This window comes from Lolium perenne, chromosome 3 (genome assembly GCF_019359855.2).
Source record: "Lolium perenne isolate Kyuss_39 chromosome 3, Kyuss_2.0, whole genome shotgun sequence".
Taxonomy (NCBI): Eukaryota; Viridiplantae; Streptophyta; class Magnoliopsida; order Poales; family Poaceae; genus Lolium; species Lolium perenne.
Genome location: NC_067246.2, coordinates 224039813 through 224055897, shown reverse-complemented (window position 1 = coordinate 224055897; position 16085 = coordinate 224039813).

Genomic DNA, 16085 nt, shown 5'->3' with positions numbered 1-16085 from the left:
GTTTATATATCATGCTATAATTGTATTAACCGAAACATTAGTACATGTGTGATATGTAGACAACAAGAAGTCCCTAGTATGCCTCTTAAACTAGCTTGTTGATTAATGGATGATTAGTTTCATAATCATGAACATTGGATGTTATTAATAACAAGGTTATATCATTATATGAATGATGTAATGGACACACCCAATTAAGCGTAGCATAAGATCTCGTCATTAAGTTATTTGCTATAAGCTTTCGATACATAGTTACCTAGTCCTTATGACCATGAGATCATGTAAATCACTTATACCGGAAAGGTACTTTGATTACATCAAACGCCACTGCGTAAATGGGTGGTTATAAAGGTGGGATTAAGTATCCGGAAAGTATGAGTTGAGGCATATGGATCAACAGTGGGATTTGTCCATCCCGATGACGGATAGATATACTCTGGGCCCTCTCGGTGGAATGTTGTCTAATGTCTTGCAAGCATATGAATAAGTTCATAAGAGACCACATACCACGGTACGAGTAAAGAGTACTTGTCAGGAGACGAGGTTGAACAAGGTATAGAGTGATACCGATGATCAAACCTCGGACAAGTAAAATATCGCGAGACAAAGGGAATTGGTAATGTATGTGAATGGTTCATTCGATCACTAATGTCATCGTTGAATATGTGGGAGCCATTATGGATCTCCAGATCCCGCTATTGGTTATTGGTCGGAGTGAGTACTCAACCATGTCCGCATAGTTCACGAACCGTAGGGTGACACACTTAAAGTTGGATGTTGAAATGGTAGTACTTGAATATGGAATGGAGTTCGAATATTTGTTCGGAGTCCCGGATGAGATCCCGGACATCACGAGGAGTTCCGGAATGGTCCAGAGAATAAGATTCATATATAGGATGTCATTTTATGTGAATTAAAATGTCGCGGAAGGTTCTATGGAAGGTTCTAGAAGGTTCTAGAAAAGTCCGGAAGAAACCACCAAGGAAGGTGGAGTCCACATGGGACTCCACCTCCATGGCCGGCCAACCCTAGTGGGGGAGGAGTCCCAAGTGGACTCCCCCTTAGGGGGCCGGCCACCCCCCCCATATGGGAGGTGGAAACCCCACTTTTGGTGGGAGTCCTAGATGGGCTAGGTTTCCCCCTCTTATGGAAGGTTTTTGGTTCGGGTCTTATTCGAAGACTTGGACACCAACCCTTGGGGATCCACCTATATAATGAGGGGCCAAGGGAGGGGGCCGGCCACCCCAAGACCACAAGCTGGCCGCCCCCCTTGAGTGGCCGGCCACCCCCTCCCAAACCCTAGCCGCCCCCTTCTCCTCCATATCTTCCGCGTAGCTTAGCGAAGCTCCGCCGGACTTCTTCACCGCCACCGACACCACGCCGTCGTGCTGTCGGATTCAAGAGGAGCTACTACTTCCGCTGCCCGCTGGAACGGGGAGGTGGACGTCGTCTTCATCAACAACCGAACGTGTGACCGAGTACGGAGGTGCTGCCCGTTCGTGGCGCCGGAACCGATCGTGATCAAGATCTTCTACGCGCTTTTGCAAGCGGCAAGTGATCGTCTACCGCAGCAACAAGAGCCTCCTCTTGTAGGCTTTGGAATCTCTTCAAGGGTGAGACTCGATACCCCCTCGTTGCTACCGTCTTCTAGATTGCATCTTGGCTTGGATTGCGTGTTCGCGGTAGGAAATTTTTTGTTTTCTATGCAACGTTATCCTACAGTGGTATCAGAGCCGTGTCTATGCATAGATGGTTACACGAGTAGAACACAATGGTTTGTGGGCGTTGATGCTCTTGTTATCTTTAGTTTGAGTACTTTGCATCTTTGTGGCATAGTGGGATGAAGCGGCTCGGACTAACTTTACATGACCGCGTTCATGAGACTTGTTCCTCGTTCGACATGCAACTTGTATTGCATAAGAGGCTTTGCGGGTGTCTGTCTCTCCTACTATAGTGAAGATTCAATTTACTCTTCTATCGAAAACATTAGTATCAACGTTGTGGTTCATGTTCGTAGGTAGATTAGATCACTCTCGAAAAACCCTAAACCACGTAAAATATGCAAACCAAATTAGAGACGTCTAACTTGTTTTTGCAGGGTTTGGTGATGTGATATGGCCATAATGTGATGATGAATATGTATGAGATGATCATTATTGTATTGTGGCAACCGGCAGGAGCCTTATGGTTGTCTTTAATTTTCATGTTGAGTAGTATTTCAAAGTAGTTGTAATAGTTGCTACATGAGGTGAACAACCATGAAGCCGGCGCCATGAACCTTGACGCTACGCCGACGATGATGGAGATCATGCCCGTTGATGATGGAGATCATGTCCGTGCTTTAGAGATGAAGATTGAAGGCGCAAAGACAAAAGGGCCATATCATATCACATATGAACTGCATGTGATGTTAATCCTTTTATGCATCTTATTTTGCTTAGAACGCGACGGTAGCATTATAAGATGATCCCTCACATTAATATCAAGATAATAAAGTGTTCTCCCCTCGTATGCACCGTTGTAACAGTTAAATCGTTTGAAGCATCTCGTGATGATCGGATGTGATAGATTCAACGATTCACATACAACGGGTGTAAGCCATGTTGCACACGCGGAATACTTGGGTTTGCTTGACGAGCCTAGCATGTACAGACATGGCCTCGGGACAACGGAAACCGAAAGGTTGAACACGAGTCATATGGATGATATGATCAACATGTTGATGTTCACCATTGAAGCTACATCATCTCACGTGATGATCGGTTTTGGTGTAGTGGATTTGGATCGTGTACCACTTAACAACTATGAGGGATGTTGTATTAAGTGGGAGTTCATTAGTAATTAGATTAAAACATGAACTAATTATCATAAACATAGTCTGAATAGTATTTTGAATTAATTTTGTAGAATTGGCATCCGTTTTCTACTATGCGCTAGTCTTGTTATTGAGATAGAAATACTGTTAAAATCTGACAAGAAACTTTACGGATTGGTACCGTATTGTTAAAGAATCAAGAATTGATTAAGTCCTATTGCAAACTTTTAGTAAACCTCACATTGTTGATTCAAAGAGCTATGGTTTCAATTAGTACCTAAAGTTATCTTGTCTCCGTGAAACTTGAAGTTCAAATCTGTTTGAAAAGTAAGGAGCTGAAAATTTAGTTTTCAGAAATAATCAAGGTATGAGATATATGTGATATCTAAGACCTTATTGCAAGATGATAGAATATAATTTGGTGAGACTACATGAACTCATAAGTTTTATGGGAATGTACGAAGGTTGAAGACGCAAGGCGTCACAATCCTCCAACTATTGGAGCACTAACGATATTCGCATATCCATGAAGTGACCATCCTTAATATGCACCGTTACTAAAACTCGTCGTTTCGAAGCATCACGTGATGATCGGGTGTGATAGATTCTACGTGTGCATACAACGGGTGCAAGCTAGATTTGCACATGCAAATACCAAGGTTAAAACTTTACGAGCCTAGCATGTACAGACATGGTCTCGGAAAGTCGTCATGATATAATGGATAAAATTATGAGTGAAATTGTTCATCATATTACAAAGTTACTAATAGTGAAATCTGGAACACTTGTCATATGATGATCAACTTCAAAGTAAGAACCTCAAGGTTATTGGTATTTGACCAACAAACCTAGAAGTTATTAATGTTGAAGTGTTTTTCTGAATAATGAGGAAAGCTAAAAGAGAAACTGCAAAAGATATTTTGGCAAAAAGAAAAGAAAAGACTAGAAAGTCTAGCTCAGGTGTATATAAATGATATACATGTTATGGTTGTATTCCTGGTTAAGTCACACAATGAAATTCTTGGGTATTAGTACCATATTGGTTGGTATGAAGTGTCATACAAAACAACGCAATACAAGAATACAATGGCCTAAGTGACTGACAAGGAATATGATAGGAATGCACGTCAGAAACAAAAATAAAGTGTTATTATGTTCATCGTTGGCATTCTATCTAGCCCTTAGAATTTATAATAAAGAGCTTAATAAATTGTTATTTTGCTCTGGTCAATTTAAAACAATGAGTTGTTCAAATTATGACATTACTCCATGTACGATGGATAAGTTATTATAAATCTTAATGGTGAAACACACATACATAACACTGACGCTAAAATGCCATAAGGCAAATGATTTGAATTCCACTTATTTGTGGAACCGCCATTTAGGTCATGTTTGAAAGGAACGCATGAAGGAACTCCATGCAAATGGATTTTTGGAGTCATTTGATTTTTTGAATCATTTGGCGCTTGCAAATCTTTTCTAAAGAGAATGATTAAAATACCGTTCATAGGCCAAGAGTTGAACGGGCAACAAACTTAGTGAAAAATACATGATGATGTATGTGGTTCACTAGGCATAGTTGTGTGCGGGAGATTCTTCTACTTCATGAAAACTTCAAACAATGAATTGAGTATATATATGTGGATATATTCGATAAGGAAGAAGTTTGAAACATTTGAATGGATTCAAATAAATTTCAGTATGAAGTGGAAATCATCGTAATAGAAATCAAATATCTATGATTGGATCATGGTGGAAATATTTGAATTACGAGTTTTAGCGAGCATCTAAGAGAGTTATGAAATTGTTCTACAACTTACGTTTCTTGGAGTATCATAGTGATGATGAAGTATCCAAGAGATATATCCAAATTTTGTTGGATCAATGATGAGATAAAATATTGATGCCATTATATTTTTGTGGATTATGCTTTAGTGACTACCGCTTTTACACTGAATAGAGCATCATCATGATCCGTTGAAATGACACCATACAAGTTATGGCATGGGTATAAACCCTAATAGTCAACCAAAATCGGATGAATGTCTTTGTTGGTTATCCCAGAGATTTAATTGGGAATTCTTCCCACGAGACAAAGACAAAAGTGTTTGTCAATGTTTCTTATTTCCGAGAAATTGTTTCGAGTGAAGTATTTGAGTGGGAGGACAATATAATTTGATAAGGTTTATGAACCTAAGCATAATGATCAGAGTAGCGCAGCATCGGAATTGGTTTCGGAAGCGGCCACGACGATCATGGCTCTCATGACTACAAAGTGTTTTAGCCATGGAGATCGAAGTACATATTGAACCTTGTAGGTATGGTTTACTTTGTGATCAAATAAATGATTTGTGGACAAAGGATTGATTTTGAACAATGATAAACCAACTACAAACAAAGAAGTTATGATGGGCCCTGACTTCGTTAAAATGGCTATACGCCATAAAATCCAAGATAGATGAATACTTTTTGAAAGTAAATGGATCTATGAAATTGATGGACTTGGATGAAATATCCTTGAAGAAGCTCAACTTATTGAAAAGTTGTTTACGACAAAGTTCAAAGAGTTGACTACGATAAGATTAGATCTTCCGTAGCAATGCTTATAGTCTATATGGATTATTCTAGTAATCACTACATATTTCTTTTATGAGATATGTTAGTAGGATGGCAAAATACACTACTTAACAGAAGTGTATATTAAAGGTGTATACTAGATACAAACCAAGAGTTTTGCTGGTCCGTGAAATACTAGATAGGTATATGAACTTCAATTGGATGAAGTGAGTATTACGGAGTTGGAATCTTCACCAGATGAAATAGTCAAAGAGTTTTTGATTTCATCAGAGACGATGAAGAGGCTTGCGTTTGCAAGAAATTAAGTGGGAGCGCTGAGACATATTTATAATACTTATGTAGATGACATATAGTTGGTTATAAATGATGTAATTATATACTTGATTAAAAGGTTTCATTGAAAATTAAACTTCAATGAAAGGATATGGACTGAAACAAATTTAGTGTCAAGATTTATGAAGATAGATTGAAACACATAAATAAGTTTAAGTCAAAGTACATAGAATAGATATTGAAATGGTTCAATATAGAAATATTAAGAAAATATTCTTGTCATGTTAAAGTTTTAACAAGACTTGAGTGTATCTGACACTCAATGAGTAAAAACACATGAGTGATTATAGATCACGAATAATATGTACACAATCAGATATCATGTGCTATAAAGTGTTATGAGCATATACCAGAATGATTCATATGATGATCATTGGACGACAGTAAGAATTTCCTTGAGTACTTTAGAAGAACTAAGGATATATATATTTTTTTGTATGAAGAAATGACAAACAAATTGTTGTAAGGTGTTACACCGATATTGGTTTTGTCACATATAAAATATAATTTCAAATCTCAAATTAGACTAAGTGTTGTTTAAAAGGTAGCACAATGAGCTAGAAGTTGTCTATGCTAGATTTAGAAGAGTTCTAAATATTGTGACGGATTCTACAAAAGAAGGCAGAATATGTCATTGTTTTGACAAATGACAAAGGATGTTAAAGTCAAGAGGTTCTTTGAGAACTTGGTGTAGTTCCGACAGAGTCAGAATTTTGAAGCTATATTGTGTGTGACAATATTAGTGATATATTTCAGACAGCGGAATTAAGGTTCCACCAGAAGATCAAACATATTTAATGCCGACTCATTTGGAAATGAGTAATGCGTTGAGACGCAAATGAATTACAAAATACATACGTTTCTGAGCGTGTCAGATCTGTTGACTAAAAACCTCTCCCGTGAGCAATACATGATAAAACACCGGAAGGCCAAGGTGTTATATCTTTACAAATGTAAACTAGATTATTGACTCTAGTGCAAGTGGGAGACTGAAGGAGATATGCCCTAGAGGCAATAATAAAGTGGTTATTATTTATATCTTTATGTTTATGATAAATGTTTATATATCATGCTATAATTGTATTAACCGAAACATTAGTACATGTGTGATATGTAGACAACAAGAAGTCCCTAGTATGCCTCTTAAACTAGCTTGTTGATTAATGGATGATTAGTTTCATAATCATGAACATTGGATGTTATTAATAACAAGGTTATATCATTATATGAATGATGTAATGGACACACCCAATTAAGCGTAGCATAAGATCTCGTCATTAAGTTATTTGCTATAAGCTTTCGATACATAGTTACCTAGTCCTTATGACCATGAGATCATGTAAATCACTTATACCGGAAAGGTACTTTGATTACATCAAATGCCACTGCGTAAATGGGTGGTTATAAAGGTGGGATTAAGTATCCGGAAAGTATGAGTTGAGGCATATGGATCAACAGTGGGATTTGTCCATCCCGATGACGGATAGATATACTCTGGGCCCTCTCGGTGGAATGTTGTCTAATGTCTTGCAAGCATATGAATAAGTTCATAAGAGACCACATACCACGGTACGAGTAAAGAGTACTTGTCAGGAGACGAGGTTGAACAAGGTATAGAGTGATACCGATGACCAAACCTCGGACAAGTAAAATATCGCGAGACAAAGGGAATTGGTAATGTATGTGAATGGTTCATTCGATCACTAATGTCATCGTTGAATATGTGGGAGCCATTATGGATCTCCAGATCCCGCTATTGGTTATTGGTCGGAGTGAGTACTCAACCATGTCCGCATAGTTCACGAACCGTAGGGTGACACACTTAAAGTTGGATGTTGAAATGGTAGTACTTGAATATGGAATGGAGTTCGAATATTTGTTCGGAGTCCCGGATGAGATCCCGGACATCACGAGGAGTTCCGGAATGGTCCGGAGAATAAGATTCATATATAGGATGTCATTTTATGTGAATTAAAATGTCGCGGAAGGTTCTATGGAAGGTTCTAGAAGGTTCTAGAAAAGTCCGGAAGAAACCACCAAGGAAGGTGGAGTCCACATGGGACTCCACCTCCATGGCCGGCCAACCCTAGTGGGGGAGGAGTCCCAAGTGGACTCCCCCTTAGGGGGCCGGCCACCCCCCCATATGGGAGGTGGAAACCCCACTTTTGGTGGGAGTCCTAGATGGGCTAGGTTTCCCCCTCTTATGGAAGGTTTTTGGTTCGGGTCTTATTCGAAGACTTGGACACCAACCCTTGGGGATCCACCTATATAATGAGGGGCCAAGGGAGGGGGCCGGCCACCCCAAGACCACAAGCTGGCCGCCCCCCTTGAGTGGCCGGCCACCCCCTCCCAAACCCTAGCCGCCCCCTTCTCCTCCATATCTTCCGCGTAGCTTAGCGAAGCTCCGCCGGACTTCTTCACCGCCACCGACACCGCGCCGTCGTGCTGTCGGATTCAAGAGGAGCTACTACTTCCGCTGCCCGCTGGAACGGGGAGGTGGACGTCGTCTTCATCAACAACCGAACGTGTGACCGAGTACGGAGGTGCTGCCCGTTCGTGGCGCCGGAACCGATCGTGATCAAGATCTTCTACGCGCTTTTGCAAGCGGCAAGTGATCGTCTACCGCAGCAACAAGAGCCTCCTCTTGTAGGCTTTGGAATCTCTTCAAGGGTGAGACTCGATACCCCCTCGTTGCTACCGTCTTCTAGATTGCATCTTGGCTTGGATTGCGTGTTCGCGGTAGGAAATTTTTTGTTTTCTATGCAACATTATCCTACATTTAATTGAATTGAATGATGAAGATATGAGGGAAGCCAAGAAGTCTCTCAAGGAGAAAGGTATTAAATCTGAAGATGTGAAGAATCTACCTCCCATAGAGGATATATGTGAGATAATTACCCCTTCATCCATGATTGAGGTAAACTCCCTTCAACGCTTTACTAGGGAAGATATTCCATATTCAAAACCTCCTGCGCAATGCTTAGATGAGTTTGATAATTATATTGTTAAGCAAGAAAATTTTAATATGAGAGTAGAGAATCATCTAATGGAAAATTCTCAAGCTATTAGCAATTTGCATGATATTGTGGAGAGAACCTCCAATGATGTTAAGATGCTTGTTAAACATTTTCAAATGATTCAAACTCAAATTGATCAACTCACTAAAGTGCAAAATGACTTGCTAAATAATAATTCTAAAGAGAAACATGCTTATGAAGTAACAACTAGAGGTGGTGTCTCTACCCAGGATCCTCTATATCCTGAAGGGCATCCCAAAAGAATTGAACAAGATTCTCAACGCATTGAACCTAGTGCTCATTCTAAGAAGAAAAAGAAGAAGAAACATAAAAATATTGTAGGATCCTCTGAACCTGCTAATGATCCTAATAGTATTTCTATTTCCGATGCTGAAACTGAAAGTGGTAATGAACATGATAATAATAATGATAATGATAAGAATGATGCTTTTGATAAAGAAGAAGTTGAAGATGAACCTGAAAAGCATGCTAAAAATAAAAAGTATACTAAAGAAGATTTTATTGCTAAGAAACATGGTAATGAAAGAGAACCTTGGGTGCAAAAGCAAATGCCTTTTCCTGCTAAGAAACTAAAATCAAAGGAAGAAGAACACTATAATAAATTTTGTGACTGGATGAAACCTTTATTCTTGCAAATCCCTTTGACTGATGCTATTAAATTGCCTCCTTATTCAAAGTATATGAAAGATATTGTTACTAACAAAAGGAAAATCCCCAATGAGGAGATTTCCACTATGCTTGCTAATTACTCTTTCAATGGCAAAGTGCCAAAGAAGTTGGGCGACCCAGGTATACCTACTATTCCTTGTTCTATTAAGAATAATTATGTTAAAACTGCTCTATGTGACTTGGGAGCCGGTGTTAGTGTTATGCCTTTTTCTCTTTATAAGAGACTTTATTTAGATAAGTTGATACCTACTGATATATCTTTGCAAATGGCTGATAAATCCACTGCTATTCCTGTTGGTATATGTGAGGATGTTCCTGTTCAAGTTACTAATAACTGCTTGATATTAACTGATTTTGTTGTGTTGGAAATGCCTGAAGATGATAATATGTCTATTATTCTTGGGAGACCTTTTCTTAACACCGCAGGGGCTGTTATTGATTGCAATAAAGGAAAGGTTACTTTCAATGTTGATGATAAGGAGCATACTGTTTATTTCCCCAAGAGGATTGATAAAGTATGTGGAGTCAATACTATTTCTAATGTGAGAACTATCAAAGTTGGAACTATCGATTGTCCTATATATGAGCCTAAAGAAGGTTATCAAAATCTTATGATTGGATCCATATCAATACAATTCAAGGTAACATGATTGATTTGAGGTTTATTTCTTCTTATGCTATGTAAAAATTATTCGGTGGCAAGACTTGATCAACCTTGTTAACGAATACCTTTTATATGCACAGATGAGGTAAACAACATCTCTTTCTCCCTCCACTTGTCTTACTTGCTGTAGCACTTTTGATTTGCAAAACTCCTTAGTTAATTAGAGATTTCAATTTTTTCCTGGCCAGTAATAATAATCTTAATATCCAGAAATGTGCATTTTTCAAAGTTTTCAAAAATTCACAAAAATTATGCCGTTGGTCCTATTTTTCGAAGAGGCACCTGGGAGCACCAGAGGATGACCTGTGGGGCACCCCAGGGTGCCACACCACCAGCCAGCGCGGCCAAGGAGGGGGGGGCGCGCCACCCTGTGGTGTGGGCCCCTCCTTGCCCCACTTTAGCATCTCTTTCTCCCAGAATCTTCTCTCTCCCGAAAAAACTCGCACCAGCTTTCTCTCACTCGCGTTTTTGCTCAAGAGCTCAGAATTTTTCGATCTCTTTGCTCAACCCAGATTTCTGTCTGAAATTTGGCACATTTGCTCTCCGGTATGTGACTCCTCCGATTATCCAAGTAGAATTTTGTTTGGTTGAGTATATCTTGAATATTTTGCTGCAGTAGGTAACATGTTTAGTGAGCTTGCATGCTTGTTCTAAGTTGTATAAACTAGTTTTGATGCATGATTAGCACTCTAGAAAGTTCCTATAGTAGTTCCCCTTGATTATATGTCACCAAATCAAATTTTATATTGTTTGTTGAAAAATTTCAGAAAAGGAAGATGAAGAAGTTCAACTTTGGAGAATTGTTTCAGAGGGGAACAACCAGCACCGGGAGGCCTTCTAGGACCGCCACCCGACTTAGGTGATCCTACAATGAGGATATCATCGCGCCTAGCTTCGCGCCCGAAGAGGACAATGGGGCTCCTAATGCTTCATCCTTCCCATGTTATGATTTTCTGAGAAATGCAGGGATATTGGATGATTTCTCCACCCTTGTCAACAGGGCGGGCTTAGCCGCCTATGTGGGAGATGAAAGGGAGCAATACTACATGCTCACCAAAATCTTCGTCGAGAGCTTCAAGTTCCACAACAAGCAATATGTGCCGACAGTTGCATTCAAGATTTATGGTAACCCTATTACTATGGAGTTGGAAGAATTTTGTCGTGCATTGGAAATTGCCCCTGTAGGTACAGCAAGGAGGATTGATGACAACCCCCGGGACCTGTTGGAGCTCTATCGAGGGATCACCGATGATGATTGTCGCACCATTCAGCGTGGCAAGATAAGGAACATTCAACTCCCCGCCATTAAGTATTTTGCCTATTACATTGCTACTAGCATTCTTGGTAGGGAGAACACTAGCAATATTTCTAGCTACCATCTTGCTTTCTTGAATGTTGCACTTACTGGACGAACATCTTATCATCTTGGTTCTCTTATTGCTCGCCGCCTGTCTAATAGGGGACCTATTTTTGGAGGAACTATTGCATTGCGCATTTTAACACATTTAAGACTTCCTCTTGATTCTAATGATGTGCCATTAACCCCTAGGAGGCTTGATATTGCTGCTATGAAAAGCCATCATTTTGTTACCGCTGATTCCACTTTAGATAATATGGTCTATAGAATGTTGTTTGCTGACGGGGATGAGAAGGAAATCCCTCTACCCCAGCAAGATTTGTTTAGCATTGACAGGGAACCATGGTCGCGCACTAAGGAGGAGGTGGAGGAAAAGATAAAGATACAAGACTTCCACCAGCAGCATGAATCCGAGGACGCCGAGCCCTCCTACGACTACACCGTCACGTATCCGGGTGCTTCTTCTAGCACATACCCGGAATATGACCCATCTTCGTCGTACTACGGAGATGCTACTTCATGGTCTCGATGGGATTGAACTCCACTTAGGCCAAAAGCCTAAGCTTGGGGGGAGGTATACCGGCATCACTCATTCTTTGCATATTATGATTGCTGGATACTTGTATATACTTGTTTTGTTGGTTTGAGTGGTTTTCTAATGAGAGGGAGATGGTATTTGGGGAAGTGCTGCCTGAAAACAGATTCTGGACTGTTACCGAAAAAATTCTCAAATATAGCCAGAACAGTATTTTACGAAGCCAATTTTTGTGCATGTTCCCCAGGTTATTATCTAACTTTCATTAGTTGAACACTTTTCGATTTGAGGAGTGGAAGAATTTATTAAAAATCGGGTACTGTACTGCTGTCAAGTTTGACGAATTTCTGCTGCTTTGTGTTTATGTGACTTTTCTAGTTTGCCGTTTCTTGTTTTTGCTTTGTTTCCTTCCTAAAACACAAAAAGACCAAAAATATTTCTGTTGTTTCTCTTCACCATTTGTTTGCTTTGGTTTCTTGCATTTGTTTCGCTTTATTTTCTATTGCTAGTTTGCTATAAGAAAACCCAAAAAGATTTTGCTTTGTTCGCTTGTTTACTTTTGTTCTCGTTCCCAATTCGTAAACACCAAAAATATTTGCTGTTCTTCTTTGGTTTGTAAAGTTCATCTTGAGTTCAATGGTCTTCGGTGGCTGGAGCGTGGTTTTCATTTTATATTATCCAAGCTACACAAGTGAAAGGCAATAATGACGATCTACGGCAATTGGATTGTGGTGAGAGGCTGGTATGAACTCTATTTGTTTTCATTTTTGTACATATACTCATCCATGTGAGCATGCTTAATTGGTTCATGTGAGGTATATGTCATTTGAGAAAGTCTAGTAGTTCATGATCTCTCATGTTTAGCTCCAATTTATTAATATGAGTAGCATATCATGGATGTTTGCTTGCATTGTTTTATTCATAATTAAGTATGACATTGTGGTATCCTCCTCTGAATAATTCATTTATATCGACTTGGCACATGCTCACGCATGCATATGACTGAATAAAAGTCAATTAAGCCTCAATGATTTATATTGCTTCAGAGTTCTTGTATCACTTTTATGCCTCCGTTAATTTATTTTGCCGCAAGCATGATTATGACAGTTACTGCTCTCTTGATTTGTCGCTCCCCAGTCTATTGCTAGCCTTCACTTGTACTGAGCGGGAACGCTGCTCGTGCTTCCAAACACCTGAAAACCAAGTTGTTCCAAAGTGTCCAGCATAAATACCTATGCATGGCATTTCAAACCATTCCAAGTAAATTCTCATGCGCTACCTTTAAAACCTTCAAAATGCTTCTCAATTTGTGTTAATGTTTCATAGCTCATGAGGAAGTATGTGGTGTTTAACTTTCAACCTTGTCATTTACTTTTGACGGACTTTCATTATGGACTAGTGGCACATCCGCTTATCCAATAATTTTGCAAAAAGAGCTGGCAATGGGATTCCCAGTCCCAAATTAATTAACTTAAATAGACACTCCTCCATGGTATGTGATTGTTGGACGGCACCCGAAGGATTCGGTTAGCCATGGATTGTGTAAGCAAAGGTTGGGGGGAGTGTCATCATAATAAAACTAAAATAAAAAGGCACTCCTTCATGGTATGTGATTGTTGGCAGGCACCCGAGGATTCGGTTAGCCATGGTTTGTGAAAGAAAGGTTGGAAGGAGTGCCACATAAACATAAAAATAATTCATGGGAGCCGCTCTTGGGAGTCCGGTTGGCAAGGTAGCTGGTGTACCCATTACCATTCGTTGACAACAACAAACACCTCTCAAAATAATTTTACTCCTGTTTTAAAAATGAAAAGCTCTAGCGCATGTTAATCCCTGCTTCCCTCTGCGAAGGGTCAATCTTTTACTTTTATGTTGTGTCTCCATTCTTTCTTTGAGCACTATCTTGAGAGCACAACTATCATTCTTAGTATAATATGCTTGTCTCAAAATATGATTGATTGTGGTATAACTTTGATGCTTTTATCTTTGACAATCACTACTTCTAGTCTTTCTATGAACTCCAGAGGTGCCTGGGCATTTATGTTTTGCCGATCAAATACGGGCAAGCGAGATACCACTTTATCATTTTCTCTTATGAACATTGCAATCCTGCTTATATACATGATTCATGATGCTTATTATTAATTGTTGGTACCTCTCCATGATTGACATAGCTATTAGATGATCTTATTTGCATGTATCTCATTATGAACTGCTTAAGTATTAGCCATAGCATGAGAATATATACATCATATGAGCAAATGTGTTCGTGAAAGTTCTTTTATCGCTCAGTTGTTAACTGAATTGCTTGAGGACAAGCAATAAGCTAAGCTTGGGGGGAGTTGATACGTCCAAAATGTATCTACTTTCCCGAACACTTTTGCTATTGTTTTGCCTCTAATTTGTGTATTTTGGATGCAACTAACACGGACTAACGCTGTTTTCAGCAGAACTGCTCTGGTGTCTCGTTTTTGTGCAGAAATCTAACTTTCAGGAAAATCCTCGGAATTTATGCAGAAGGTCCTATTTTCCCAGAAAACTGACAGAGCCAGAAGGATAAGTCAGGTGGAGGCCCGAGGGCCCCACACCATAAGGCGGCGCGGCCCAGGGGGGCCCGCGCGGCCCTGTGGTGTGGCCCCCTCGGCCGGCCTCCGACGCCCTCCTTCGGACTATATATTGCCTTCGACCTAAAAACGCATGGGGGAGAAGTCGATGTCGCCAGAAAGCCTCTAGAATGCCGCCACATCGCGAAACTCCGTCTCGGGAGCCAGAAGTCTCCGTTCTGGCACTCCGCCGGGACGGGGAATTGGAGGAGATCATCGCCATCATCACCACCGACGCCTCTCCATCAACCAGCCATGTTTCCCCCATCCATGTGTGAGTAATTCCCCCGCTGTAGGCCGAAGGGGATGGTAGGGATTGGATGAGATTGGTCATGTAATAGCATAAGATTGTTAGGGCATAGTGCCTAGTGTCCGTAATTGGTACTTTGATGATACTGTTGCAACTTGCTATGCTTAATGCTTGTCGCTAGGGCCCGAGTGCCATGATCTCAGATCTGAACATGTTATTATTTCATCATGATATTCATTGTTTATGGTCTTACCTGCAAGTTGTATACACATGTCGCTGTCCGGAACCAATGGCCCCGAAGTGACAAGAATCGGGACAACCGGAGGGGATGGTAGTGATGTGAGGATCACATGTGTTCACGAAGTGTTAATGCTTTGCTCCGGTACTCTATTAAAAGGAGTACCTTAATATCCAGTAGATTCCCTTGAGGCCCGGCTGCCACCGGCTGGTAGGACAAAAGATGCTGTGCAAGTTTCTCATTGCGAGCACGTACGACTATAATTGGAACACATGCCTATTGATTGCTTTGTACTTGGACACCATTTTATTATTATCTGCAAATGCCCTGCTATGATTGTTACATGAGTTTCTCTCATCCATGCAACGCCCGTCATCCGTCCCCGTGCCTACAGTATTTTAATCCTGCTGTTTACTATAATCACTACTGCCGTGTCTGTTACTCTACTGCTGTTATTTCACTACTGCTATTGCTATAAAACTGTTACTACTGATAAACTCTTGCGAGCAAGTCTGTTTCCAGGTGCAGCTGAATTGACAACTCCGCTGTTAAGGCCTCCAAGTATTCTTTGTCTCCCTTGTGTCGAATCAATAAATTGGGTTATACTACCCGCGAAGACTGCTGCGATCCCCTATACTTGTGGGTTATCAAGCATCGATCTAGCAGGTGACGGAAAGCTAGGGTATGGGTTTACATCGGCTGATGAGCTAGAAGAGGTTGACATTGGTCCTGGGGATAAGTCACGACCAACTTTTATCAGCAAAAAGTTAGATCCACATCTGAGGAGCATGATGATAGCTCTGTTGAAAGAATACCCAAATTGCTTTGCATGGGATTACACAGAAATGACTGGGTTAGATAGAAGCATCATTGAGCATCGACTCCCTCTCAATAAAGGATTTCGGCCGTTCCAGCCACGTACACGTCAGATGAAGGCCGATATTCTAGAAAAAGTCAAGAAAGAGACCGAGAAGATGTTGGACGCCGGGTTCATCAGGCCATG